The sequence below is a fragment of the Macrobrachium rosenbergii genome, chromosome 22, assembly GCF_040412425.1.
Source record: "Macrobrachium rosenbergii isolate ZJJX-2024 chromosome 22, ASM4041242v1, whole genome shotgun sequence".
Taxonomy (NCBI): domain Eukaryota; kingdom Metazoa; phylum Arthropoda; class Malacostraca; order Decapoda; family Palaemonidae; genus Macrobrachium; species Macrobrachium rosenbergii.
In genome coordinates, this window is record NC_089762.1 from 24,068,164 (window position 1) to 24,095,890 (window position 27,727).

Below are 27,727 nucleotides of genomic sequence, written 5' to 3' on the forward strand. Positions count from 1 at the left end.
ATTCTGAAGTCACCTCATGAAAGAATATCGATTGGCTCCTTAGATACTGGTTTTGAGAATTCGAATATGTCCCAGGGGGAAATGAGAAATTTTCCGGGGAAGTGGATATTCGACAAGCAACAGCTTCATTGGTAATCTAGGTGATTTATTGTTGTTGGTTAAAGAGGCGGTGCATTATAGATTTTCTGTTTCCTTTCAAGTTCCTGTCTTAATTAATTATCGATCGCGAAAAATTCTCTCTCTCTCTCTCAGAGTATCTGATCCTTTTCTATCCTCTCATGTAAACATTGAAGGTTTTGAGAGAATTTTTCGCGATCGATAATTAATTAAGACAGGAACTTGAAAGGAAACAGAAAATCTATAATGCAACGCCTCTTTAACCAACAAAAGAGAGAGAGAGAGAGAGAGAGAGAGAGAGAGAGTGAGAGAGAGAGAGAGAGAGAGAGAGAGTGGTTAAGGATTAGTGAAATGGAATGTTATATAAAATTTAAGCCAAAAGACAACCGCTGGGTCCTATGAGATCATTCAGCGCTGAAAGGGAAGTCGAGAGCAAAAAAGGTTTTAAGGGATGTCACAGGAAGAAAACCTCGCAGTTGCACTATGAAAACAATTTTTGGAGAGGATGGAAAGTAAAAAGGAAGAAAGAGAATGTGAACGGAAGCACAGTAAAAGGAATGAAAGGGGTTGCGGCTAGGGGCCGGAGGGACGTTGCAAAGAACCTTAAGTAATGACTACAGTTCACCACATGAGGTGCACTGACGGCATTCTCCACCTGGATTAGTGACCTGCTCTATACCCTGGCAGAGCCGGTCCTGGTCGTTTCGGCCGTAAGTCACTTTAGGCCGTAACATCCAAAACAATGTCAGACGTTATGTTTATGGTATTTACCGTTATGTTTATGGTATTTACGATTATTATTTCATGTTTTACGCACATCCCCAAGGGCTGGTACTAAACACGGCGCCCATTTTGCACGTAAACGTGCTTACGGCCGCAACGACCCGAATGCGGCAGAGCTACGAGGAACTGTAAATCGGGCGAGATTTGTCCACAGACTGAGTCACAAGACGCTAACAGTTGTGGCTCAAGCCTTCTAAGAGCCGTACGTTGCACGACAGAGAATTTTCCCATTGCTGATACAAACCAGTCAGCCAAAGTAGAATGGGTTGTATTGTGTAGCCCCGACTACTGATAGCTGCGCTAGACACGGGGAATATTATTTCTCATTTTATTTAAATTAGATAAGAAAGTATAAGAAACTGCAAGTATCGAAAAATTGCGAAGTTTGCTATATGCGAAGTGAATGTTTTGTATAACTCGGTTAATATTGCGTTTAACGCTGATGTTTTTGCATGAAATTCAAAATTCATATTAAAGGCTTATTAGTTGTTTATAAAGCATCCGTTTAATGAATAAAGGTAAAACTCAAGTCTGGTATTTTCATGCTAAGACGTCAGTGTGTGACACATCGCCTTTCGAATTAGCCGGGAACAGTCGTGAACCCAAGCTAAGACTCTGCGCGCAAGCGGTTATAAACGGTTTATCTTATAAATTTTTTTTATTTGTTACATTGTTTTATGATGTGCGTAACTTTTTATTTTAAATGAATATTTGCATTGGTTTTCATTTGTACAGTTGGCAGTCTGTTAATTTAAGAAAACTATTTTGAAGTTTAGTATGATGTCACTGATTTAATGACCTGTCCTGAAACATATAACATACTGTTATATTGGTATTTTCTGTCATTTGTCATTTGCGTTAACATGCGCTGGTAAATGTATAATTAGGCTTAGTAATTCATTCTTATCACAACCCCTATAAAACGTTTAACCCTTAATTCTACCAGATCTGCAGTTTGCCCTTGATAATATTATGTTGCCGAACATTTTTTAAAGAAAGTAAAGGTGAATTCTTATTGCTTTGACCTGATATTCCTTAATTTTTACGTGATTGGTATTTTTTAAAGATACGCTGGGAATTACGAAATGAACACTATTGATGAAATTGAACAATTCATAAATTTGATTGATTAATGCGGCATGCTTCAAGGCTCGCAACCGTATGTGGTTGTCAGTGTATGGTGCGATTGCTATTTTCAAGTTGATGCCTTTTACCAGTTAAAGTGACCATTCCGTAAGTAACTGAAGAAGAACGTGCAAGATGTCTCAAGTAATAGAAAAACTCTTAGAAGATGCATGGCCTGTTGGTCTAGGGGTATGATTCCTGCTTTGGGTGCAGGAGGTCCCGGGTTCAAATCCCGGACAGGCCCGGTTTCTTTTGTTAATGAGAGCGTGGTATTTAACACTTTTCCAGGTACACAGGTAAGACAGAGGCAGGTGAGCGGTGGGGGACGAGGAACGAATTGAATAAAGGGAGGGGGAGCCCGTGACTATTTTTTGAAGCGGCACTGAACGAATGCTATTGGAGGTATATTTTCGGCAAGATATCGACTTTGGGAAGAACGTACGGAAAGCTTCTTTGGGGTTATGTAATCAACCCTTTACGTGGGGTTTGTAGACTGCACTGGGAAGAAAAAGATACCATCGCCTACAGTTGTTTTGAGATATATTTTTTATCCCTGTTGTTGGGTGGACAAGTAAAAACAATGCGGTCTGGTAAGTTGCTGAACTGCTGTTTGCGCTTTGTTGCGAAATAAACACTAGTTTCCGTTCGAAAGGCATGATAAGAACATCCTTTAGTATAACGCAAGCCTATGGGTTTTGCTCTGCTCAAAAGGCACCCATTTTTCAATTAATTTTGTAACTGTGGTTTTTAAAGTTCGTTAAATTGACTGTCGTGTATTATATGAATATCTGCGTTATATTTAAGATTCCTTTATGGAATGAAACGAAGAGAAAATGTTTTATAAAGAAAAAGACACTAGTAGCATAAATGAGCAAAGCAGATCATTTAACGAAGTGAGATGCTTGCCTTTAAGGAAGCCGCAATGTGAAAACAAGACCCAGATGTATCTATGATGAATAAATAGTAAACTAGGTAACGAAATATACAATTCGACAAAATAATTATTTACTCTGGGGTTCGAACCACTGACAGACATGTATTTCGTTATAAGCACAGGTCCCGAATCGTGTGTACAGATACAGCAGCCGGGAGGGTAATGACCTTCCCACCTGAGCGAAACGCAGGTGTTTTTTCCCGTTTCTTAGAACATCGTTCACAACGATATTACGTTGGAACCCCTTCGCCTGGACGTAAAGTGTTATCAACAGACTTCGTTTCGTTTTCTTTTTTCCTGAGGCGCCACCTTATCAGATGTCTAGCAATTTGAAACATTTACATATTCAGATTTTAACTATTTCCATATCAGATTAATCACACAGAGGATTTACGATATTTATAGGTATTAGTAGATATTAAAGTCTCTCTCTCTCTCTCTCTCTCTCTCTCTCTCTCTCTCTCTCTCTCTCTCTCTCTCTCTCTCTCAGAGATCACTGCGAATGTTAAAGGATATTCTTATGAGAGTATGAGTATCCTTTTTTTCCCCAGAAGTGATTGAAGCCTCAAAACGGTTTAGTTTAATTATTGGCGAATTAATTATTAGATTTGGCAGGACATTTCACATTCAGATATGTAACTTTCTCCTCCATTATTCCGAATCTTATCTTGCCAGTTGAGAGAGAGAGATTGGATTGTTGTTGACATAAACGATGGAAAAAGCCATTCATAACCATACCCAAAAGAATATTCAGGGTTTCAGTTCCATTATCCAGCTTAGAATTCCAGCAGAGAAAGCTGTACGCTTCTTTTTATTATTTACCATTGTTTCAGGTAAAACTGACGTGAGCAAAGCAGGATTACCTAGTCTGCGTAGTGACTTAACAGGAGAAACTGTGTTAAGAGGGAGGCACTGTTTTCTGTTCAGAGGAAAGTTAACAAATGACTCTCGGGTGTTATCGGCAGTCTATCGTTAGAAAGTCTATTAGAAGACGAAGTCTTTTTTTATTCTCAGGTAGAAAATAGCAGATGGTATGCCTAAACATTTCAATGACCCTTGGGAATTGAAGTAGTTTTTGCAGCCCGACGTTCGTGAAAACTGAGATGTTATTGCTCGTTACTAGGACCAAAATGTGTTTTCTGTTGTTTTTATAAAAAAAGATAATCTTCCTTTATGTAGTGTGGTTTGAACAGTTTTGGCGAGGAATCTTCATTACTTTTCACGGAGAAGTTGAAAAAAATTATGTTTAATAGACGTGTTTAACCAAATAGCTTGAGTAGAAAGGACAAGTCTTATAATACTGTGTAATATAGAAGCTTATGACCAGTTGTGCCTCTTATAGTCCTCTGTCATGCAAAAGAATTAGAGGGAGATGTAGGTGTATATTACTGAAAAATAAACCAACAAAGAATTAGATATATTGTTAATATGACCAAAGAACACAATGAAATATTATACAGGCCCTAAAACTTAAGTTACCCTTTCTTTTTGTTCGCAAACAAACGTTTTCTATTTGCCGCTGTAGCCAGCCACTTGGCCGCGTGGCAAGTTTTCTTTTTTCTTTACTTTTTTTTTTTATCTTGACGTCATAGTGCGTCATCCTTAATAGATTTGATTGGCGACGACTGAATAAAAAATATGAACTTCAAAAAGGGCTTAATAACCAATAAAATTAAGTAAAGGTAAACGAAGTGTAGTCGTCATTCAATACCAGTTCTTCTTACTTCATATTTATTTATATATTTCCGTTACCCTATATCAGCTCTAGTTCTCTGCTGGTCTCGAAAAATATATCACGCTTACGATTGGCCGTATGACAAAAAAAAAAAAAAAAAATCACCAGAGAAAAAAGGAGTGAAAATCTTACATTGAATCTTACATTGAATACTTGACAGCAGAAAGCGTCCACGTCTACGTGACACTTAGATTTCTGTGCGTGGGTTTTTAAAACGTTTTTTTTAATTTAATGTTTCTGGAACGATTTGATAAAACATTCCCTTTTTAAGATTAGATTTTTTTTACATGTGAATGCCTGGTAAGGTTAATCAGAAGAGTAAATAGATTTCATGGTAACGGCCATTGGAAGACTGAACAGAAGTCGCTGTTGTAGGGTGAATCGGTATGAACAGTCGCTTGTGCTTTATTCCGTAATGACATGTTCAACAATATTGAAAGAAGAGTTAATTGCTCTTAAATGGCACTGAAGCTTGGGAGAATCTTAACAAAAGGCTTCAGAACGAGCTACGTCGCGAGTGCACGACATCGTTCTGACAATTTATTGACATTAAAGTTGCACATTATATATATATATATATATATATATATATATATATATATATATATATATATATATATATATATATATATATATATATATATATATATATATGTATATTTATGTATATCAACATATTTGAATATATATGTACACACGTGTGTGTATATTATATATATATATATATATATATATATATATATATATATATATATATATATATATATATATATATATATATATATATATATATATATATATATATATATATATATATATATATATATATATATATATATATATATATATTAGGTCTTTGAATTCCATTATTGATAAAATATTTAATATACTATATATGCATAAGTATATTATATATACATTATATATATAAATATATATATGTATATATATATATATATATATATATATATATATATATATATTTATCAAACCACGGGTAGGATATGAAAAACGGTTGTAAATACTGACTGCTATCGGCTTATGCTAACCTAAGCCATCTTCAGAGGATGACTTAGTTAAAATAAAGCCGACACCAGTCAGGATTTACAACCGTTTATATATATATATATATATATATATATATATATATATATATATATATATATATATATATATATAAAGTTAATGTTTGTATATTTGTTTGGCTTTATAGAAATCTGAACCGCTTGACAGACCCAGACAAAATTTTGCACACGGCCTTTACTGTATGTCACCCCAGAAAGGTTTTATCTCAAAATCAAACTGCAACCCGTGACAGACTTACAAACACTGACAAAACAAAAATTTTCGCTTTTACGTCACTTTCATTCAGTTTTCTGGGTTTATTCTCATTTTTCAACTGATGCTTCACCTTTTCTTCTGCCGCTGCCAGAAGTATTATTAACCTATAACAATAAATCCCCTATAACGTCAATTTTTTATCAGAATTTACGTGAATTTTGATCATAATTTATGATAAATATTAATGTGTTAATCATATACCTCACTGCTAGGTTGTATTGCTAAATTAAATATTTTTGGCTTTGTTACAAAACATTTTCTTAGCTGTAAAGCAATGAACCCAAACTGGCAGCCCAAAAGATTTTTTTTTTTGGTTGTCTTCCTCATTTGCGCATACGTAGTAGCTGCTAGCTCAACACGACGTGCAAGATGTATGATGACAGTATATCCTTTTTTTTATTAGTTCAAATGCAAATTTTCTCACTAATTCGATCGTCTTTTCTTCGTTTTTACCTTTGGAATTCGTTATAGCAACTTCTTCATAGCATCACGATAGCATATATCGTAATAAATTTGGTTTAAATGAGATTTATTGGGTGTTTTGGCAAAACACTTCACTACATGCTTACTGCCTATAGGTAAGATCTGCCACACCAAGTATGGAAAAAATTTCCACACTCTTTTTAGGGGTTTATTGTGGTCAGACATATTATTTTCTTATATGATTCATTGACCTATACTGTCGGTCATTTGCATATTTATGACTGAATAAAAACCCATCAAAGAATGGTTGTTTATGACGAATCATGAAGCAGCAGATGTCAGTCGAACGATGTCTCAGTTGATACATTGAATGCAGACAACAACAGAGTAACCGCTTTAGGTTTCCATCTAATTAAGGTAACTTAAATCTATTTAAAATTGTATTAATAAATATAAAAAGCGATTGTGATTAACTTGATAAGGATGTTTATGGGAAATGATCTTTAGACCGTGAAGGAAAGCATATATATATATTGTTTTATATGTTAGATTTTACCGATGGTTGAATGAATTTAAAATTTAAGGCAAGTGTGAAAGTCAGTGATATGGAAATGTGGCAACACTGGATCCATGTGTTGTTGCACGAGAGACAGACCTTCTGCCCTCCCTCAAACAAACACACAGGCACACCTAAGTGCAAATTTTAGAAATACAATATTTTTTTATTTATTGTCTTTGGTCAGTGGAGATGCTTTTTATTCCCTTCTGGTAGAGGAATGTTACTTCCCCTCCCCTTCCCTCCCCTCTATCTTCCCTTCCCTTCCCTTCCTCTTTCCCTTCTTTTCCTTTCCCCTCCCCTCCCTCCCATCCTCCTCCCCTCCCCTTCTCCTTCACCCTCCCCCTCTCCTTCACCCTTCCCCTCTCCCTTCTCCTCCTCCCCTTCCTCTTCCCTCCCCTTCCCTCTTCCCTCCCCTTCCCTCTTCCCTCCCCCTTCACTCCCCCTACCCATAGATTGTCATTCAGAGTTTTCCCTGGCAGCAACAGGTTGGTCAGCTAGTAAATATATAATATATATATATATATACATTTATACATATATTTATACATATATGTATATGCATACATATACATACATACATATATATATATATATATATATATATATATATATATATATATATATATATATAATGACAGGCAGGTCAAGAATAGTAGCACGGTGAATAAGCAAAACTATTCTTGGTCTTGCATATCCAAAGGGCCTTGAATTATTTTTGGTACTACCCCGCAGTGTCCTCCTAACCTCATATAGATCGCTTTCATCCGTTCCCTTGGTGTGCTGCCACCTGGCTGTTCAGCTTCCTTAACTTTACCTTACTCCAGTTTCCACCGCATTCAGTGAGAGTCATTGCTTAATAACTCGGCTGTATCGTTATAATAATCATAATAGTAATAATAGTAGTAGTAGTAGTAATAGTAGTAGTTTGGCCGTCTGGGTGACGTTTAATTCGTATTATAGTTCCTGTCTCACAAATGTTTCTTTGTAGAAGAAGGTAATCGTACAGCAGGTGTTCAAAGTTCATTTATAAGAGTAACAATAATAATAAGAATAATAATGATGATGATAATAATAATTCGTATTCGTGGAGGATAATGCAGCCGAAGCGTTTAGACAAGAAAAACTTATAAGAATATTTAATGAGGCCTGATTATAATTTGGGCAAGCATCTGGTCAAAGTCGTCTGATTCCATCATTTCCCAGCACACCTCGGTAAAGAAATTAACACTATCCTCAATCATTGTCGCAGCTTTTGAATTAGTTCGTGGTACTCGTTTACTTACCACAATGTCCCACTACCCTGTACCAGAGGGTTCTTAATACCTCTGCTGTAAAACTGTGAAATAGTGCCCCTGACAATGTTATGGGTGCTAGCATCCTTAATTTAGAGACTGAAATATTCCTTCGGCGGGCCTGGCTCTGTTGCTAAACAATTTTTACCCATTTTCTTTAATTTAGCTTTTCTCTTAATGTTTCCTGCGTTTACATTTTCACTTAAGGGCATTCTGTTCTTCGGAATCTTGCTTTATGACTGTGTGCTCATGAATAGTTATGTATATGTATGTATATATATATATATATATATATATATATATATATATATATATATATATATATATATACTGTATATGTGTATATATATATATATATATATATATACTATATAATGTTTATATGTGTATTTATATATGTGATATATATATATATATATATATATATATATATATATATATATATATATATATATATATATATATTTATATATATAAAATATACATATATATATATATATATAATATACATATATATATATATATATATTATATATATATATATATATATATATATATATTATATATATATATATATATATATTTTTTATATATATATATATGTGTGTGTGTGTTCTGAATGTAACAGAGTCTGCAAGTAATGCATTCTATATTTAGATATCACAAAATCTTGAATAAGAAAGTGCAGAGCAACTTCATCTGCTATAAGTACGATGCCATTGCAAAATTACTTAAATGTTGCCATCAAAAATATTAAAATGGAATGGAGTTGTAAAATTGCTTCAGTATTAGCGTAAAAAAAATAAGAGAGTTTGATGTAACTTTGTAAGATTAGTTCAATCTTAGTGTCATATGTGACATGCCGGGTAATTACATGCATGTAATCACAGCAAGGACCTACTATCTTTTCCGTTATTTATTTTTTAATCTTACATTTTGACAGTCGCGGAGCGAGGTCCTAATGTCCTGTCCTGTGCGTCTGCCTTTTTCTCGCTGGAAAAAGCTAATCAAATGAAAAACTAATTATCTTCTAAATCGGATTTATTTTTCTGCGCTTCCTTCGTCAACATTGCATCACGGTTTTAGAAAACAGCATTTTTCTTATTTATAAATTTTGATAATGCTAAGGTGTTGGAGGTTTGCGCTTATGTTTCAGACTTTTTTTTTTTAATTGCAAATCTATAGCTGCAATCGGCAGCGGGTAAACAATTTTTTATTTTTTTCAAGTAAAGACCAACAGGTAGTTACGCGCCCAGTATTTGGGGTGACTTTGATGAGGATGTCGCAACACTCCTTGGAAATAGGTTAAGCTGATTAGTAATTATCTGTAGGGAATGTAGTCGGTCTCTCCTTGCATATGCTAATAAATTTTTTTTTACCGTTTCTATTCAAGGTGAGAATTTGATAGCCTAATTAATATCTTTCCTTGATCTACCCGATGCACGTCTTCATTTCGGTAAGAGTAGAAAAAAATCCATAAACATCTTTAAAAGGTTTAAGTCATAAAAAAAGATATTAGATTACACAGATTTGCATATGGAAGGAAGGAAAGAAAAAGCATGTGGAATGCAAATTTTTTTTTTTTTTCAATCTTGGCCAAATACAGCATTTTCCCCAAAATTAGTGAGAGATGGGTCATTGGGTCAAAGTGGGACTTAAGATTTCTAAAATTTTGTTGCAATTCGAGGGAAATACCGTATGAAACCCTTCTTAATCAATGTTTGACCAGAAACAAGTAGATACAACTATGTTATTTGAAATTGTTTGGAATAATTTTCCGCGAGTTGTCATCCTCGTAAGAGACAACACACTTATTCAAGATAACACATGCTGCTGAGTTCGGTGCCGTAATAACCTGCCATTATGAATGGGTAATCCTCAGTGAAGACATAGCCATAGCCCCTCTCGTCAGAGAAAGTGTAGCCGTTGGCCTGATCCAGATCACAGCTCCCACTTTCGTAAGCCGTTTGATTGTAGGTGTAGTGGGCTGCGTTTGAACCGTCGCCACTAGTCAGATAGTAGCAACTCTTCAGGTATCGGGGCGCTGCTTTCGTGCATGCAGTAGGTATAAACGGAAAAGCCATCCCTCATGTAACCCACGAATTTGCAGGATCCATCCCCAGCTATGCACTTGGGAAGCAGGTGGTAATGGTAACGACACATTGGGTCGCTGTGGCCATTGCAGGTGTCGAAGCTTTCACCCTCAGCAACAACAGCAACATCTCCAGTTGGGCTGGCCAGATGATTGTAGAAGAACCCTCCTGATATTGCTATTCCCACTGGACCCAATCTGTAGGGATTGAAGGTGTTACCTTTGCTTGGATTTTGTGGGACTGCCATATAGACCTCGTGTTTACAAGCGCTGTTGGGGTTCGGTCTCTCTTGCCCTGTCTCGTAGTCATGATTCGGAATGCCATTGCTGACGACTATGCGGTAATTTCCTGAGGTGGCCACGTAGTACTCCGAGTCACTTTTAGTGACAGTGCATCCACAATTGTTCTGTTCTGTGGTGTAACAAGTGCCACTGCTGTACAGTTCCAAAGCCTTCTGTAACAGTGCCTCTTGTGCCTGCGCACTCGTGTACGTGCAGCTGAAACCTTTCTTTTGTTTCTTCTTATTCGATTTGAAAATGATTTTGACATTTTTTGTGCTGGTACTGAAGTCCACTGGTCCGTCCGTTCCACAAAACACCGTCTTTTTACCGGAGTCACTCACTTTGAAGAAGTCAAGACACTTTCCTTTTTTGTTTGGATTTTGCAGATTGAATGTTTGGCAAGTGATGGTTATTGGGGACCCAGTGTTGAATTTGTAAATACACTTATTCTTCTTGGGATAGCTGTTAGGGTAATTTGGGCTCTGAAATGTTCCAGAAGATTCGGTGAACTGGCCTCCACAAGCCTGCAAAGAAAAAACGAAATTATCATTAGGTGCGTTTTTTATCTTGCTAAATTCCAGAATTCAAAGTATATGAATGTGTATTCAGTGCTGTGATGATAGCAGTCATTTATGATCATTGTAGCCAAAGCAAAGGATTTAAAAATCTCCTATAAATTCTTCTGCATATAAAGAAGGGAATTAACTGTAAAATATATAAAAATAGTATCTTTGTGTCGGTATCTTTGTTAAAGTCTAAAATACAAAAATTGTTGGAATTGTCACAAGCTGATGATCACAGTGATATACTTTTTAACCTGATTTTGGCTCCCTGTAGTGCGAGAGACACAGACTAATTAAATTAATGTTACACATGAATGATACAAATACAAACATAGCAAATGCAATCCATGCATTCCTTGGGGCTAATAAATGTCAGCATAAATATATAAAATAATGCAACAGATACCAGAGTGCATGCCATCCCATCTTTAAAAACGGAATCTTTCAATATCCATAAGTCGCTGGTTGCTAGGGAAAACTTATTTATTCATATATTAAATATCAGTGCACTGGTGAATTAATTATTGTGTTATATTCGAAACCAGTTCACAGTGCAGTACATTGATGCATTTGGTTTTGTGACGGTACCGGATTAACAACTGTATGATATTACTGAAAATAATACATTAACCACTGTACAGTGTTCATATTTGGAATCTTAAGTAAAAGTTTTATTAATATTACAGAAATAAAACTTTTATTTCAAGTAAACTTGTAACCGTATATTGTATACAACGAAGAAAACAAGGTAAGACTTGGACAAAACCATCATGAAGGTAATGCTCTTAAATAAGAGAATGAAAAAGAAACATGAAATTAAAGAATAAAAAGTCTGGGTGGGAATCCTCTTAATTAAGACAGGGTGTTGTAAAAAGATGAGATGAAACGCGAGAGCGGATAACCTCAAGAATATGAAGCCCCGCCACGTGTCTGATTTCCTGTAAGTATAGAATAAGGAATGGTAATTAAATTTGTATTAAACATGTCTCTTAGTAGTGATCATGATTTCGCTTTGTTTGCGCAGCTATTTGATATGGTAATTCTTTGCGAATTTATTCTGCATTTACCTGTAAAAACTTTTTACTGACGGCAGTAGACTTTATATAAGAATCGTTAAATTCAGTTTATTAGTTTCCCCTGATAAATAGAAGACCTTTCAACTATCATTTTCATATTTGCAAAAATGATTGATCTGTAGAGGATGTACTGCTAATCTGTTAGTGAGGAGACAGGCTTTCCGTTTCGGTGTCTTTTTCCAGTAGACGAATGTTTGTCTCTAGACCATGAAAGGAGACATTCATGTCTAATTGTTAAATGTTTGTCTCTAAACATGAAAGGAGACATTCCTGTCTAATTGTTAAATGTTTGTCTCTAGACCATGAAAGGAGACATTCATGTCTAATTGTTAAATGTTTGTCTCTATACATGAAAGGAGACATTCATGTCTAATTGTTAAATATTTGTCTCTAGACCATGAAAGGAGACATTCTTGTCTAATTGTTAAATGTTTGTCTCTGAACCATGAAAGGAGACATTCATGTCTGATTGTTAAATATTTGTCTCTGAACCATGAAAGGAGACATTCATGTCTAATTGTTAAATGTTTGTTTCTAAACATGAAAGGAGACATTCATGTCTAATTGTTAAATGTTTGTCTCTAGACCATGAAAGGAAACATTCATGTCTAATTGTTAAATGTCCTTCTCTCAACCATGAAAGGAGACAGTCATGTCTAATTGTTAAATGTTTGTCTCTCAACCATGAAAGGAGACATTCATGTCTGATTGTTAAATGATTGTCACTAAATCGTGAAAGGAGACAGTCTTGTCTAATTGTTAAATGTTTGTCTCTAGACCATGAAAGGAGACATTCACATCTAATTGTTAAATGTCTGTCTCTCGACCATGAAAGGAGACATTCATGTCTAATTGTTAAATGTCTGTCTCAACCATGAAAGGAGACATTCATGTCTAATTGTTAAATGTTTGTCTCTAGACCATGAAAGGAGACATTCATGTCTAATTGTTAAATGTTTATCTCCAGACCCTGAAAGGAGACAGTCTTGTCTAATTGTTAAATGTTTGTCTCTAGACCATGAAAAGAGACATTCTCGTCTAATTGTTAAATGTTTTTCTCTAGACCATGAAAGGAGACATTCATGTCTAATTGTTAAATGTCTGTCTCTCGACCATGAAAGGAGACATTCATGTCTAATTGTTAAATGTCTGTCTCTCGACCATGAAAGGAGACATTCATGTCTAATTGTTAAATGTTTGTCTCTAAATCATGAAAGGAGACATTCATGTCTAATTGTTAAATGTTCGTCTCTAGACCATGAAAGGAGACATTCATGTCTAATTGTTAAATGTTTATCTCCAGACCATGAAAGGAGACATTCATGTTTAATTGTTAAATGTTTGTCTCTAAATCATGAAAGGAGACATTCATGTCTAATTGTTAAATGTTTGTCTCTCAACCATGAAAGGAGACATTCATGTCTGATTGTTAAATGTTTGTCTCTAAATCATGAAAGGAGACAGTCATGTCTAATTGTTAAATGTTTGTCTGTAGACCATGAAAGGAGACATTCATGTCTAATTGTTAAATGTTTGTCTTCAGACCGTGAAAGGAGACATTCATGTCTAATTGTTAAATGTTTGTCTCTCAACCACTAAAGGAGACAGTCATGTGTAATTGTTTAATGTTTGTCTCTAAACCATGAAAGATGACAGTCATGTCTAATTGTTAAATGGTTATCTCCAAACCATGAAAGGAGACAGTCGTGTCTAATTGTTGAATGTTTGTCTTTAAAGCATGAAAGGAGACATTCATGCCTAATTGTTTAAATTCGTATAAATGAGAAAAGAGAAAGAAAATGGAGTTTTTGTACGAAGTAGTCCCGGTCCTTGTCACTTTGATTACGTCCCGAGCTATTACACCATATTCTTTGGAAGCTAGAATTTCAAGTCAGTGGTCCCTGTGGGCTTGTTCCATATGAATATGTTTCATCTACTGAATAATAATAATAATAATAATAATAATAAATAATAATAATAATAATAATAATAATAATAATAATAATAATAATAATAATTTGGATAGACATTCAGAATTTTATATTTTTCCCATTGAAGAAATCGCCAAGTTCGAGCACGGGAAAGGATTAGATGGTATTATATAAGTGTTTTTGATCATCTAGGTGCCTTAGAATTCAGATAACTAATAAGATTGAACATCATGACATTCAGTATCATGTTCAGCTTGTAAACAGCTTAGGGCTAATGACATTCGAGACATATAAAAAGATAAGTCATCACATTCCTAACTTTCCACATAATAGACAGAGAGAGACGCACCCATGATTTTCCCCTCCGGCGATGCGATGTGGAGGAATAAAAGGTTGAGGATCGCGCTGCTAATCCAGCAGTGCAAAGGACTTCAGTAGTATAAAAATGAAGAGAGTAGCCTCTGAAATCTACCTGCCGCCCATCGTGTTGTATGAATGCATCAAAGAACATCAGCTCCATTATAGAAGAAACGTGATTTTTAAGATTGACCTGTGACCATAAACTATCTTGGGTCCCCATTTGAAAATCTTACAAATGCCTGATCGTATTAAATATGTTGTACGTGTTGGCTCATATGTCGTGTGATACAGACCATCAGACATTTCTGGAAATATTCAGAGCACTTTTGTTGTCAAATTTATCCTAAGGATGTGAAAATTCATCAGTAACCCATAACAGTTTAAAGGAGGTAGATTCAATACATCGTGCAGTCATGAGGCTGCGCACAAGAACCTTTAGGACAATACATATTCCTAGTCTTCTCATTTTGATGTGGGAGTATTACTTTTGGATCTCTCCCGCCAGTCCTATATCATTAGATACTGGTACAGGTTACAGAGATTACCAGTTCTCTTGCTATTAAAATGTAAATAGAGATACCATTTTAGATATTATGTGAAGATCATCTTAATCTCTGCCACTTCATGGATTAGGTTGAACCAGTAGTTTGGGAATTAAATATAACTGGAAAGGAAGTATTTCCATTCAAAATACCAATAACCCTTAATTGGAACTGGGCAAAGATAGTGTTTTGCAAGTTTCAGTGGTTTTGAGAATAACCAGGATGGGATGGTGAATATAGTGGCTCAAATTTATTTTTACTCATAGCTCCAAATCCAGAGCTGGCACTGATTTTGGAGTTTACGGTCATTTATCTTATTGCAAGGGTGCACCTCCTCGCGTAGCTTCTGCTTCTTCAGCGGAGCTGAATGGTATTTTAACAACCACTGAGGAAAGTCGTAATTATGGAAGAAGGTAACTACTATATACCATCTATATGATTCAAGTGTTTTGCAGACATCTGGTGTTTTCGACATGGCCAACCAATTCATTGAGAAAAGTTTCAACTGGCTTCGTATTATGGAGAGCAGAGGGACGTAAATAAGATTTTGTTGGATTCCAGCACATGTAGGACACATGGCAGTGAAGAGATAGTTAAACTAGTAAAGCAAGCTGTAGTTTACTTTCAAGAAGTGCACTATTGTGTTGTGATTTAATCCCTGGATTGAAAACCGTAATACGAGACATCTAGCAAGAGCGTTGGGGCTTGGTGGATGAGAACAAAGTGAAAGTGATTGTGAGTGTTATAATTCCTTGGAATTATGGAAATATGCCCAGAAGACGGGAGGCAACACCATGCTAGTCTCATATAGGTGACACTCTCCTACCTCATGAATGATTGATGGCTGGTGATTATCAGACATTTTGTGAAGATTGTTGGATCCCATTGACTGTGGAGCATTTCCTTGTGGAATGCCCCGGTCCTGGGGATCTTCGAAGTAGATCATTCTCTGCAAATCGCAGTGTGGATGGCAGGTACATTCTTGCCAAGATTATTGGGAAGGTTGTAGTATATGATGCCAGAGGTTTTTTTTAGATTAATTTCAAAAGCTGGTCCTCTGCAAAAGGTATAGTTCATCTTGTTATACTATTCATTTCTTCTTGTTTCAGACTGATTAAATTTAATCACTTTTTTAATAAATGACATTGGTATCTATGACCTTTGACTTCCGGACGCCAGAGAACCTTACATCAACAATCACCTTTGTGATACTGATAATATTAATTGTAAATTGTAACGGTTAAAAATAAGAAGAAAACTAAGAATAAAAATGATGGTAAGAAGAATTAACATGGTATAAATTAAAACGAGCGTTTAACAGAAGCATTGCAAGACCGAATATTTGGAATGCACAAAAACCTGGATCGTGATAAAGTTCTTTACTAAGATTTCCGGCAGGCCTTACTTCCACATACGAGTATCATTTTTCCTTTCAACAAGCAGAGGTTCATGACTCCTCACTTTATTGGAATGGCTGCTTTAATGCAGGGGCGTCGGCAGCAGTGCTGCAGGCACGGTCATTTTATGGGCCAGAATTGCAAATAACTTGTATCAAGTCATTTTAATTGAACTTTCTGTTTCTGGTGCATCATTCAGTGGGGTGGGTGTTCATTACTCAAATGTCAAAAAATACTTTTATCGAATTCCAAATGTATTCACTGAAGATTTCATTTTTAGGACACGTCTGAAAGGAATGCTGACAAAAAGTGTGGACTATACTGGGTCAGCAGCCATAATTACACGGAAATAAACGCCTTTACTTACGCTGAAATCATGCTTCCCTCATGTCATCATCAGTATTGCTATATGAGGTAAAACTGTGCAGAACTCTCTCACGAGAAATATCACAAAATTATTGCGCTTTATCTTGGAAATAAATTACATAACTTAAAACAGCAGGGCATAAACCAACGTGCCCTTGGGCCTTTCCAGAACCATCTGGGTAAGTAGTTTATCTGCATGAGATCAATATCAACCATTAATGTTGGTCTTGCTAGGAAAAAAGTTGGCCAAAAAATACTTTGGAGTAAAATGCTTTATGATTATTCAGGAAAAGTTTTAAAAATTTTTGCCTGATCTTATAATATGACTGGTAATTATTTCGTAGTTGCCCCCGTCCCCCCATCTCTCTCTCTCTCTTTCTCTTATGATGGGCAAAATCAAGGTAACGTGAATCTGCCTCGCTGTTGATGATTGGTAATATCATGTCCCTTTTGCTTTCTAGTTGGGTATATCTGTTACAGATGAATTCTTCGAGTCTCTTTGTCAGTACCTTCGACCTCTTTTGGGAGTCTGAGCGCCGTAGCAAAGTTTGCCTTACTAGATACTAGATGAGGAAGCAGTACCATGTAACTTGTTGTCGATGAGCCTTTACAAAGCATCAGGTCCATGTCACTTGTTACAAATTAATACTTTTTCTCTTCTTACCAATACCTTTCTTACTTTTTGTGCTTCGCGAGGGGACTTCACACTTGTGAGTAATGAGCATTTATTGATTTACAGATTTTGTTGTACATATTTACTTTTTATGGCTCGAGTAAACTTTGTGTAATTTGAAATATTTTGAGTCGCATACCTCTAATATGTTAAGGGTTAAGGGAAAATGTTTCAGACCTTTGTGTGTTATTTAAAAAAGTTATTGATCCGTCACAATAGCATTTATAACATATGCAAAACAGCAACCGTGGAAATTCTACGAATCCGCTCTTTATAAATTCCCGTGGAGGTGGTTTGCAGTTTTCGTTAACGACTCAGAGTCCAAGTTGCGTAGCGAAAAAAATAAAAATAAGAGGAGAGGAACCAGCAAATGAAAATGTCACCAACTGTTAGTAGTAGAGAGATATCACGATATGGAATAGTCAGCAAGCGCTTATTTATAGCATAGAGATCCCGTAGGGGGTAGTGCCGTCAGTGCTCCTCGTGTGGAGCACTGTTGGCATTACTCAAGGGTGTTTGCAGCGTCCCTTCGGCCCCTAGCTGCAATCTCTTTCATTCCTTTCACTATCAGGTGTTCTTCCCAGAAATTATTAGATTGCAATATCGTCTTACATTCACAATTCACTATAGCCAGGACCTTGTTCATGAGGCGTTGGGCCGTTCTTAATGCCAAATGGCATGACCTTTCACTATACCCCCGTTCATATTCTCTTTCTTCCATCTGACTTTCCACCCTCTCTAACAGTTCTTTCTTAGTGCAGTTGCGAGGTTTTCCTCCTGTTACACCTTTTCTTTTAAACCTTCTTACTGTCAATTTCCCTGTCAGCGCTGAATGACCTCACTGGTCCTAGTGCCTGGCCTTTGGCTGAAATTCTGTATTCTATTCTACAGTATAGCTCAGAGAGGAAGAGACAAGCCATCAAATTTTAATATCACTAGTGGTAATTCATAAAAGTTGTCAGAATACTGCCTTTTCAAAAGTTCCTTTTTTGGGATGAATTTCTTGTCAATTACTCTAACATTCTGGGAATTTTCCTCCAGTTTCAGTTCCCTCGATTCCTTACAAGTTCCATAAATTATCGGACTTTTCCAAATACCCAAAGTCGATATGCTGAGGCTGAAATACTCGTAAAAGGTGCGCGTCCTCGAGAGATCAAGCACAGTTCTCATGACTGTATAGACGATGTAATATTGGCCGGAGATATTGAATTCTGGGCATTTACGTAAGATTTGAAATTAGAGGAATAGTAATTTTTTCCTCTGATTTTTACTAGTGTATCTTTTTGTACAGCGAATGAATGAAGTGAACAAAAAATAATACGGTAAGAGACTATATGAAGCGAAGGATAGTTGAGGGCAGAAAAGGGTTTGGGGACAGTTTGTTTTTCGTCTTAATATTATATGTAACAAGGGTAGAATTTTCAGACGTATAATAAATACCTTCTTTCGGATAGATATCTTTCCGATAACTTTTCAGCTAATAAAGACCTTTCAGTGGGTGACGACACCGTTAATAACAGTTTAATGATACATGTAATAATACCGCGCTCCCAAATTCTGTCCGTTTGTACGACCTTTGGGTCCATTCAGAAACCCCACGAATTTCGCTGGTTATCATCATCATCATCATCATCATCATTAGAAATAATGTTCTAATGTGTCGGTGACCACAAAGAATTTATTGGATGCTCTTCTGTTTGTAGCCTTGTCCAATTCTTTATTGAAGTTATCTAAAAATGTTTGGAGGTTTTCCGCACACACACACACACACACACACACACACACCATATATACATATATGTACCTATACGTATGTGTATGCTACAGTGTGTTTGTGTAATTTTTACGCAAGTAGGAAGTTCGTCCGATTTATTATCATACCTTCTGTATAATTTTATGCTGGCCCGAAGGATTAGATTTATTTCACGTGGCTAAGAACCAACTGGTTACCTAGCAACGGGACCTACAGCTTATTGTGGGATCCGAACCACATTATGACGAGAAATGAATTTCTATCGCCAGAAATAAATTCCTCTAATTCTTCATTAGCCGGGTAGGAGAGTCGAACGCAGGGCCAACAGCTTGTGACAGAGCAGAAGCACGGCAAGACTACTGGGGCTTTTCATCGCTGAGGCTTTTATTTGGTCAGTCAAGTAAAATAAGAAGCAATAGTGATAGTTGTCGGGGTAAAGAGTCAAATATAGTTCACGACCGAAGTACAGATGTCGGTGACGCAACGGAAAGCTCTAATACACCTGATACAGCGGATATCGATCTGTTCGACAGCTGCGGTGAACAGAAATTATTTTTTTTTTTTTGTGTGTGGAGAATAACTGTTTCCATGATTCGGATCACGAATGTTAGGAAACTGTTATGATACAGATATGAGTACCATGCTGTGGCTCTTGAAAAATTAGCAATTTAACCACCTCTTGTTTTATTTTTAGTTTTCTGAAAAGAAAACTATTGTGCCGGCTCTGTCTGTCCGTCCGCACTTTTTCTGTCCGGCCTCAGAACTTAAAAACTACTGAGGCTAGAGGGCTGCAAATTGGTATGTTGATCATCCAACCCTCCAATCATCAAACACACCAAATTGCAGCCCTCTAGCCTCAGTAGTTTTTATTTTATTTAAGGTTAAAGTTAGCCGTAATCGTGCTTTGGCAGTGGTATAGGATATCCCACCACCGGGCCGTGGTTAAAGTTTCATGGGCCGCGGCTCATACAGCATTGTACCGAGACCTTCGAAAGACAGATCTATTTTCGGTGGCCTCGATTATACGATGTGCAGAAAACTCGATTGCGCCGAAGTTCGCATTTTTTACTTGTTTCCTTCGTGATATGATTGTTTTGTGGTCGAATCCTCAAAGTAAATTTTGCAAAAGTCAAAGGAACCATATAAGTAATGTTTTTATACGTAAGATAAACTGTGAGTTCGTTATCTGTGGGCGCGAAATGGGAGATTAACGAATAAAGTTAGGAAAATTAAGTAGTAAATGACTAATTTTATCATTATTTTTATCATTATGATATGATGATTGGCGTACATTACAATTATTGTCGAATAAATTAATATTTGTTATCGTCGAATTTATTATTATTATTATTATTATTATTATTATTATTATTATTATTATTATTATTATTATTATTATTATTATCGAGTAAAGCAGGGGAAGTGGGTAATGAGTCCCAGGGCATACAAAGGTCACGCCTCCATTATCGGAAGACCAACAGCGATCCCCCAAGCGTTATATCATTAACAATGCACAGTCTTCCATTGTCGTCTGAATGTGGACCACGACCAGTGTGACCTAGTTATTTGCTTATATAAACAAAAACTTAATGTTCTATCCATTCTTATTCCACACCCTCAGGAGGTCACCCAGGGATTTCGCTTTTACTTCATCTAGTTAAATGTTTTTCTCATTTGCATTTCCGTTGGTCATCTATTGCTCTCTTAACCGTGACTTCAGATAAAATATTTCTGGTATTTGCCAATTATTTTTTCAAATTCAAATTTAACGCAACGTGACGATTGAGACTGTGTTAATTAGAATTCTTCTCATTTAATGCTTGTATTGCGAAGGAACAAAGTTGACCCTTATTTCCTGTTAGTATCCAGATTTAATGGCGAAAAGATCTGATTGAAACCAAAAAAATTAGCATGAAAAAGGAAATTTTCAAACCAAGTAGCTCAGTTAAGAGCCTCAGGTGATATATACTGTATATATATATATATATATATATATATATATATATATATATATATATATATATATATATATATATATATTTATATATATATATATATATATATATATATATATATATATATATATATATATATATATATATATATATATATATAGACGGATTATCGCAAGATATCAGGTTCTGCCAGATCAAAACTAGATATTACTTCAGGGAAAAAGTACGACTTTACAACCATACGCAAGTGCTATACGTCAACCAGGGCAGTAATTGATCGCGCCAATAAGAGCACCTGTGCGTGTGTGGGCGAGAGCTCATACTATACAAACTTATTATTATTTGTGTGGCAGAATGAATTCAGTTGGATAGTACTACCAGACTTTCAGTTACGTGGTTTGTTTGTGTGTTCATAGTTTAGTTTTTATGTTTTATTTTCAAACGAATTTTAAAAGAAACTTAGCGCAATCGTTCATAGTGCACATCATCCCCTTCGTTACCTCAATTGTCCTAAAAACATACTGCGAATCTCACGGATTTTTCACTGTTATGCAAGTGTACATAAACAAGCATACGATTATATAAATACCAGACACCAGTTACGAAATTAGTTTGTCACTTCCATAACATTAGCCAAAAAATCTTTCAATCTCTTCGTTACACATTTCTTCCTGACCTCGTGAAGAATATTCGTATAATACAATACAGTACAAGAGCATTACTTTTTTTTTTTAAATGCCGTTTAATATTATGAAATTTTTCCTTCAATAAGGTTAGTTCCAGAGGATAATCAGCTTCCGAAAGGTAAAATGATTCAAGTATCATAGAGAGTATTCAAGTATATCACCCATGAACCAAGGACTACTGTCAGTTATATCCATTTTACCATGTTGTAATTATCCTGAAAGATGAAGTCCCGCAAGAAGGTGGAGGAATGAAACGGGCCAAAAAGCGATAGTAACCATCGTTAAAGATTAACATAGATATCAGAAGGATCATTTCAAACTCAAGAATGAAACTGTTCCGTCCACAGCAAGAACGCGAAAGTAGTACAGACCCAAATGTAAGTCTAATTTTTTTTTTTTTAACCTTTCCCTGCGATTAAAAATATCATTTTCTCATAAATTTAGCGATGCGAATTTTTCTTTGATTGCCATTGCAGACAACGTGAGAGTATCTTGAGAGTATCTCGTCGTTTCGATGCTCGCTAAAAAGCCAAATTATTTCCCATTTCATTATGTTTGGTCATGACCCGTAAACTGAGGTACGCTGTATATTAATAGAAACGAAAAATGAACTTTGAAGTTCTTTCCTTGATGTATAACAGAAAACAATTCAAGGGTTACTTACGGCATGCGCCGAATGAAGGCCGAGACAGAAGACGACCAAGCAGGATAATAAGCGCATCGTGACCGACTGCCGAGATGTCGCGAACTGTTATGGGATGTCGCTGGAATGAGCACCCAGAGTTCACCTTCCCGATTCAGTTACCGCCGGTTACCGTTGTTCTCTTTGCTGGGCCGATCATCCTTGGACAAATGGGGCTTTTCAGTGTACTCGATCAGAAAATGAACAGTTGTGTTCAGTGCATTAATATCAGTTTGTACTGGACACACCTGGTCATTTCCTGGTCGAATGTGCCGAAAAGCTCCCGGCCTGCTTATGTAACTTTGCCAGGTGTTAGAAATTTATTGGGTCTAACAGTGCCTTACTTTAAAAGGTTTTCGTTGACTGAGTTGCAGGCACAGTTGCAGGACCTGTCCAGTCCTAGAGGCATTAACACATACCAAAGATTTAGACCGAGTTGTGTGTGACAAAAACGAACAAAAATTAAATAGGGCTATTCAGAGGTAGAAACACCTAAGCTAATAGCGGCATTATCTATTATTTAAATGACATCTAGAAAGTAGCTTGATTTAACAGAAATATAATTTAGCGTCCATAGCTTGGACGAGAAAATGGTAACCTGTTTTGATGTCATAAAATCATCCAGAATTTACCCATAAATGCCTTCCAGAATTATATTCAACACTGTGATAGTCGACTGTGTTTCTTATAATGGTTGTTTCGTTTTACACCAATTTCTGAGGAAGCTTTTCGGGTGCACTTCTTTTCGATGAAATTAGTCCTCCCTCAGGTGCCTCACCTTGCCCTCGCTTTTAAACCCCCTAAACAGATGTCACTTCGGAGAAAACTGGATAACCTTATATATTAGATGAGAAGGGGAATTATGTTTAACATAATTTTTGGGTTGGTTGCGTTGATACACAAAAAGGGAGCCATAAGTTTTGGGTTTGTTGTGTGCTGTTGAGTGGGTAGTAAGCCGTGACATCTCTGACCGTATGAAAACTTCAGAAACAACATTGCAAGAAAATCGAGAGAGAGAGAGAGAGAGAGAGAGAGAGAGAGAGAGAGAGAGAGAGAGAGAGGTTGTTGGGGGGGCGGCTTAAGTGATGTCGTATAGTAGAGAGGAAAGGCAGAGCTACGTAAAGTATTGTGTTAGATAGTAAGAAGCAGTGCCAACCGAGCTAACAATTGGCTTAGAGGGAAAATTTATTTTGTGCGTTTTTATTGCTCCCTACAGGTACATAGAATCTGGCGAGGTCTTACAAAACATTTTTAGTAGGTGTTCTTTTATCTTTAGTAGTTCTTTAACTTTTTAGTTTGAACAGTATGATGAAAAAAACACTTACAAATCATTCTTCTGACAATTATGAAAGAGATGTATAGTAAATTCCATGTGAACAATGGAAAATCGTTGGAAAAGAGATAGAACAACATAAAAAGTATATGAGATATGCACCGGATAGCAAAGTAGTGTTCGCTCATGTTAGCGGAGACATTCATGCTCTTAATTTGATTGGTGCTAAAAAGCCGTTTTATGCTAATAGTACGTTGGAAAGAAATATCACTGAATCCGGTTATATAAATGAAAGCTTTTGTAGGAATATGATTGTCACCCTCTATTTGAAGTAAAACATGTAAAATTTACAGCATGCAAGGGGATTAGTTTGTGTGGTCTTAATTGCAAAGGTGTGAACCCACCTATATACGAAAAACAAGATAGGGTAGAGCAAGGTCTAGAGATACAAGGCCTACCTATCCGCGACCCAAAATAGGACCTTTCTGCGCAGCTTAGGTCGTGACGTCAGCTCCTCCCGTCTTTGGCTGCTCCCAAATCTGGACCGTGGGCATGACCTAATCAGCAAGAGTAAACATGCGAACCATATGTTTACAAACACGTGCAGTGTAGAGATCAGCAAGAAATGCTTACGCAGTATTTTTCAATTTTACATAGCTGTCATCGTAGATTTTAAAATATTAGTTCCGATTTCCTGAGGGTACAAGCAAATTCATTTCGCTAGTTGACAAATTGTTTAACAGTAACTCTCCAGAAATGCTTATGGACTTGATTTAATATCTCAGAGTAAAGGAACAGACGAAGCAAATGAGATATTTTCATCAATGAAAGTGTTTGGGAGCAAATAACTTTATCCTTTTCAAAGGGGATTGATAATACCCTGCAAGTCTTCGCCCAAGTTGTTTGAAATGGTGAAGTCAAAATGTCTCGTACTTTTTGGCTCTCATTAAACCGAGATGGACTAGAGCATTTTCTTGCGTGTTTACGGCAAATGGGAGGATTTTATCAGCAGCCATCGACAGTTGCCGTCAAACATCGTGTAAGGTCTCATCTATTAGGAAAACAGAGTTCGCTGATGGGGTCAAAACACAATGTAGAAGAAAATAGCACTGGGGATATGTCATCGAGTTCATTTCCACGTATATATCCCTGGTAATGAAGCTCCATTTCCAGAAAAAGATGGCAACTCTCTGTAGCAGGAACCAACCTTCTCTCCAGTGATCTTTTGTTTGCCAGATGATGAATGCGAATCATCAAAAGAAAATATTGAAAATGGTCCGGCTGTGGAAATTAGTGAAATGGAAGAAGTGACAGGTGGTGGTTTACTTTATTTTGGTGGCTTCATTGCCCATAATTTTCCACATTACAACTTTTTTTGCATCAGAAGTGCTGGTGATAATTCTTTGATTGATGCTATAAACAGAGGAGAAGGAAAATTAGTGAAACCAACCGAGGATTTTCTAGGGAAATTGAAAGTGATGGAAAAACTTTTCAAATGTCACAACGGGGACAAGTCTTTAAATCCAGGCAAAGGGGCTATAGGATTATTGTCGTCCAACTTTTGTAATGTTGGTTTCGCTTCCTGATGATAGAATTTCATATTTTGTTCGTCGTAGAACGTTTTTTAGGATGCGAAATCTCAACAGGACCATCATTTCTACTACAAAATTAAACAAAGTTGAAAAAACTATGAGGTGATATATTGTGTATGTTATTCTAGTTATAGATATTTATCATATTTACTTAATTTTACCAATAAATTAGTGCACTGTGTTTATAAAGAAAGACGTATAGGATATCGTTTTGTAAATATTAATAGCAAAGGTTTGTAATAAGAGTTTCATTTCTCCTTGTTTACACAATTTTACAGTAAATTAACGTCGTTCTTTGTATAAAATGACATAGATGAATTCTCCTCTTGTAATGAGACTAATCTTAAAGATACGTGTTAAGTGCTTCATTTACCTTTTCTCTTGTATTAGTATTTTATTTGTTGGCTGACCACCGTTTTCTCCTTGGCCACTGCAAAAAAAGTTAATGATTTATAGCTTTTGTGCTGTTGGCTGACATATAATTTACAGTATGCACTTGGTATAATCTAAGTCAGCAAATAAAATTATTTGTTACTGCAAAATATTTAACAGCAAAACGGAAATAAACCTCAAATAATATTGAATCGCTAAGCGTAGTCAAAGCCCGAGCGGCGGAGATGACGTCACGCACTTCACTCACCATCCCGGATTATGACGTCAGAGTAGACCTCCCGACGTTATTTATCCCAGGTCAGTCTATGAGAGGGTGCAAAAGAGAGAGCAGGTAGACATTGACTGCTAGTTTACTAAGGGAACAGGTCACTTATAAAGCAGCGTGCAGACGTCAGTACAAAGACATACAGGTGACCCGAGGTCAATTGTTCTCAGTGTAAAACAGGGCAGGTAAATACAGATAACGTGACAAATAAAATTAACAGATTAGACACAACAATGCTCTGACACTTGTACAATACAAAAGGGCACAAATGAATAAGTAATAAATGCACATTTACATAAATAAAACATGGCTAGGTACCCTGACCAGAGGTCAGGAGAAAAAGGCACTGTAGAAAACTGGAGGTTCACTAAAGAAAACCCGTTGAGTGGGGACTTTACAATACTCCCCCCACCCCCAAGACATAGGTAACGACTGATTAAAGCAACTATCTGCTGGGGGGCTGGAGAGGGTCGCGGCTCCAAGATGTCAGCTGGGGGGAGCGTTGCATGCGGAAGCGGTTGGCTGCAGCGCTGCCTGGGTCTGGGGCCTTACGGGGGCAGCCACACGACTTTCTTGTGGGCGGGGTGGGTTGGGGGGGCGACGTCTCCTGCGGAGGGCATTGAGGGGTGTCACCGACGTCCACCTCCAACAATGCGGGCTCAAGGCGGTCTATTGATACCCAGTCGTTCTTCCTGTGGATGGCCAGCCAGAATGCCTTTTAGTTAAGGGCGGGTGGACAGCGCCGTTCGTGACGAAGACATGGGTGGTGGAGGACAGACCAGGAGGTGTGAAGGGTGTTGTCCTGTCGGCATACATCTGCTGGCAGGGGGCGAACTTTCCGACCGTGTCACGGAGCCTCTGGACCCTCAGGTTGTGGCGAGAGACTCCCCATAGACTTTTTCTGCTGCAGACGGGTCGCCGTTGGCTCTGGGGCCGGTCCTCAGCCCGAGGAGGATCCAGGGCAGTTGGTACTTCCAATTCTCGGCGGTGCAGTGGGCTATGAGGGACACCTTCAGGGACCTGTGAAACCTTTCCACCAATCTGTTGGCCACGGGGTTGTAGGCGGTGGTGCTGTGGTGAGTGGTCCCCAGCAGGCATGCCAGGGCGGTCCACAGCTCGGACAGGAAGGCTGGGCCCCTGTCCGCTGTTATATGGTCTGGGACACCGAACTGGCTGATCCAGCTGGTGAGGAGGGCCTCGGCGCACGCACTGGCGGTGGCTTCTTCCATGGGCGTCGCTTCAGGCCACCTGGTGGAGCAGTCAACGACTGTCAGAAGATACCTGGCCCCATCTGATGGGTGGAGGGGCCTACCACGTCGACATGGATGTGTCCGAAACACCTTCCTGGTTGGGGGAAGTCGCCCACCCCACTTTGCTGGTCTGGCACCGGATGCACTGCCTCACCCAGGTCCTCACGTCCTTCCGTATGCCGTGCCAGATGAACTTCTCTGCCAGTAGCTTGGCCGTCGTCCTGCTGGAGGGGTGGGACAGCCCGTGGATGATGTCGAAAACCAGACGGCAGCGGGAGGCGGGTACC

At 37.3% G+C, this 27,727-nt stretch overlaps 1 long non-coding RNA gene, 1 other non-coding gene and 1 pseudogene across 4 annotated transcripts in view; 2 read left to right on the top strand and 1 right to left on the bottom strand.

The window, feature by feature from the left end:
* Positions 1-27,727, top strand: part of LOC136850662 (uncharacterized) — a 352,695-nt gene that overhangs the window by 240,305 nt on the left and 84,663 nt on the right. The gene's annotated exons all lie outside the window — the stretch shown is intronic.
* Positions 2,198-2,269, top strand: TRNAP-UGG (transfer RNA proline (anticodon UGG)). Its single transcript has one exon. It is a non-coding gene; the product is annotated as a tRNA-Pro (tRNA).
* On the bottom strand, positions 9,874-22,844 carry LOC136850383 (uncharacterized; annotated as a pseudogene).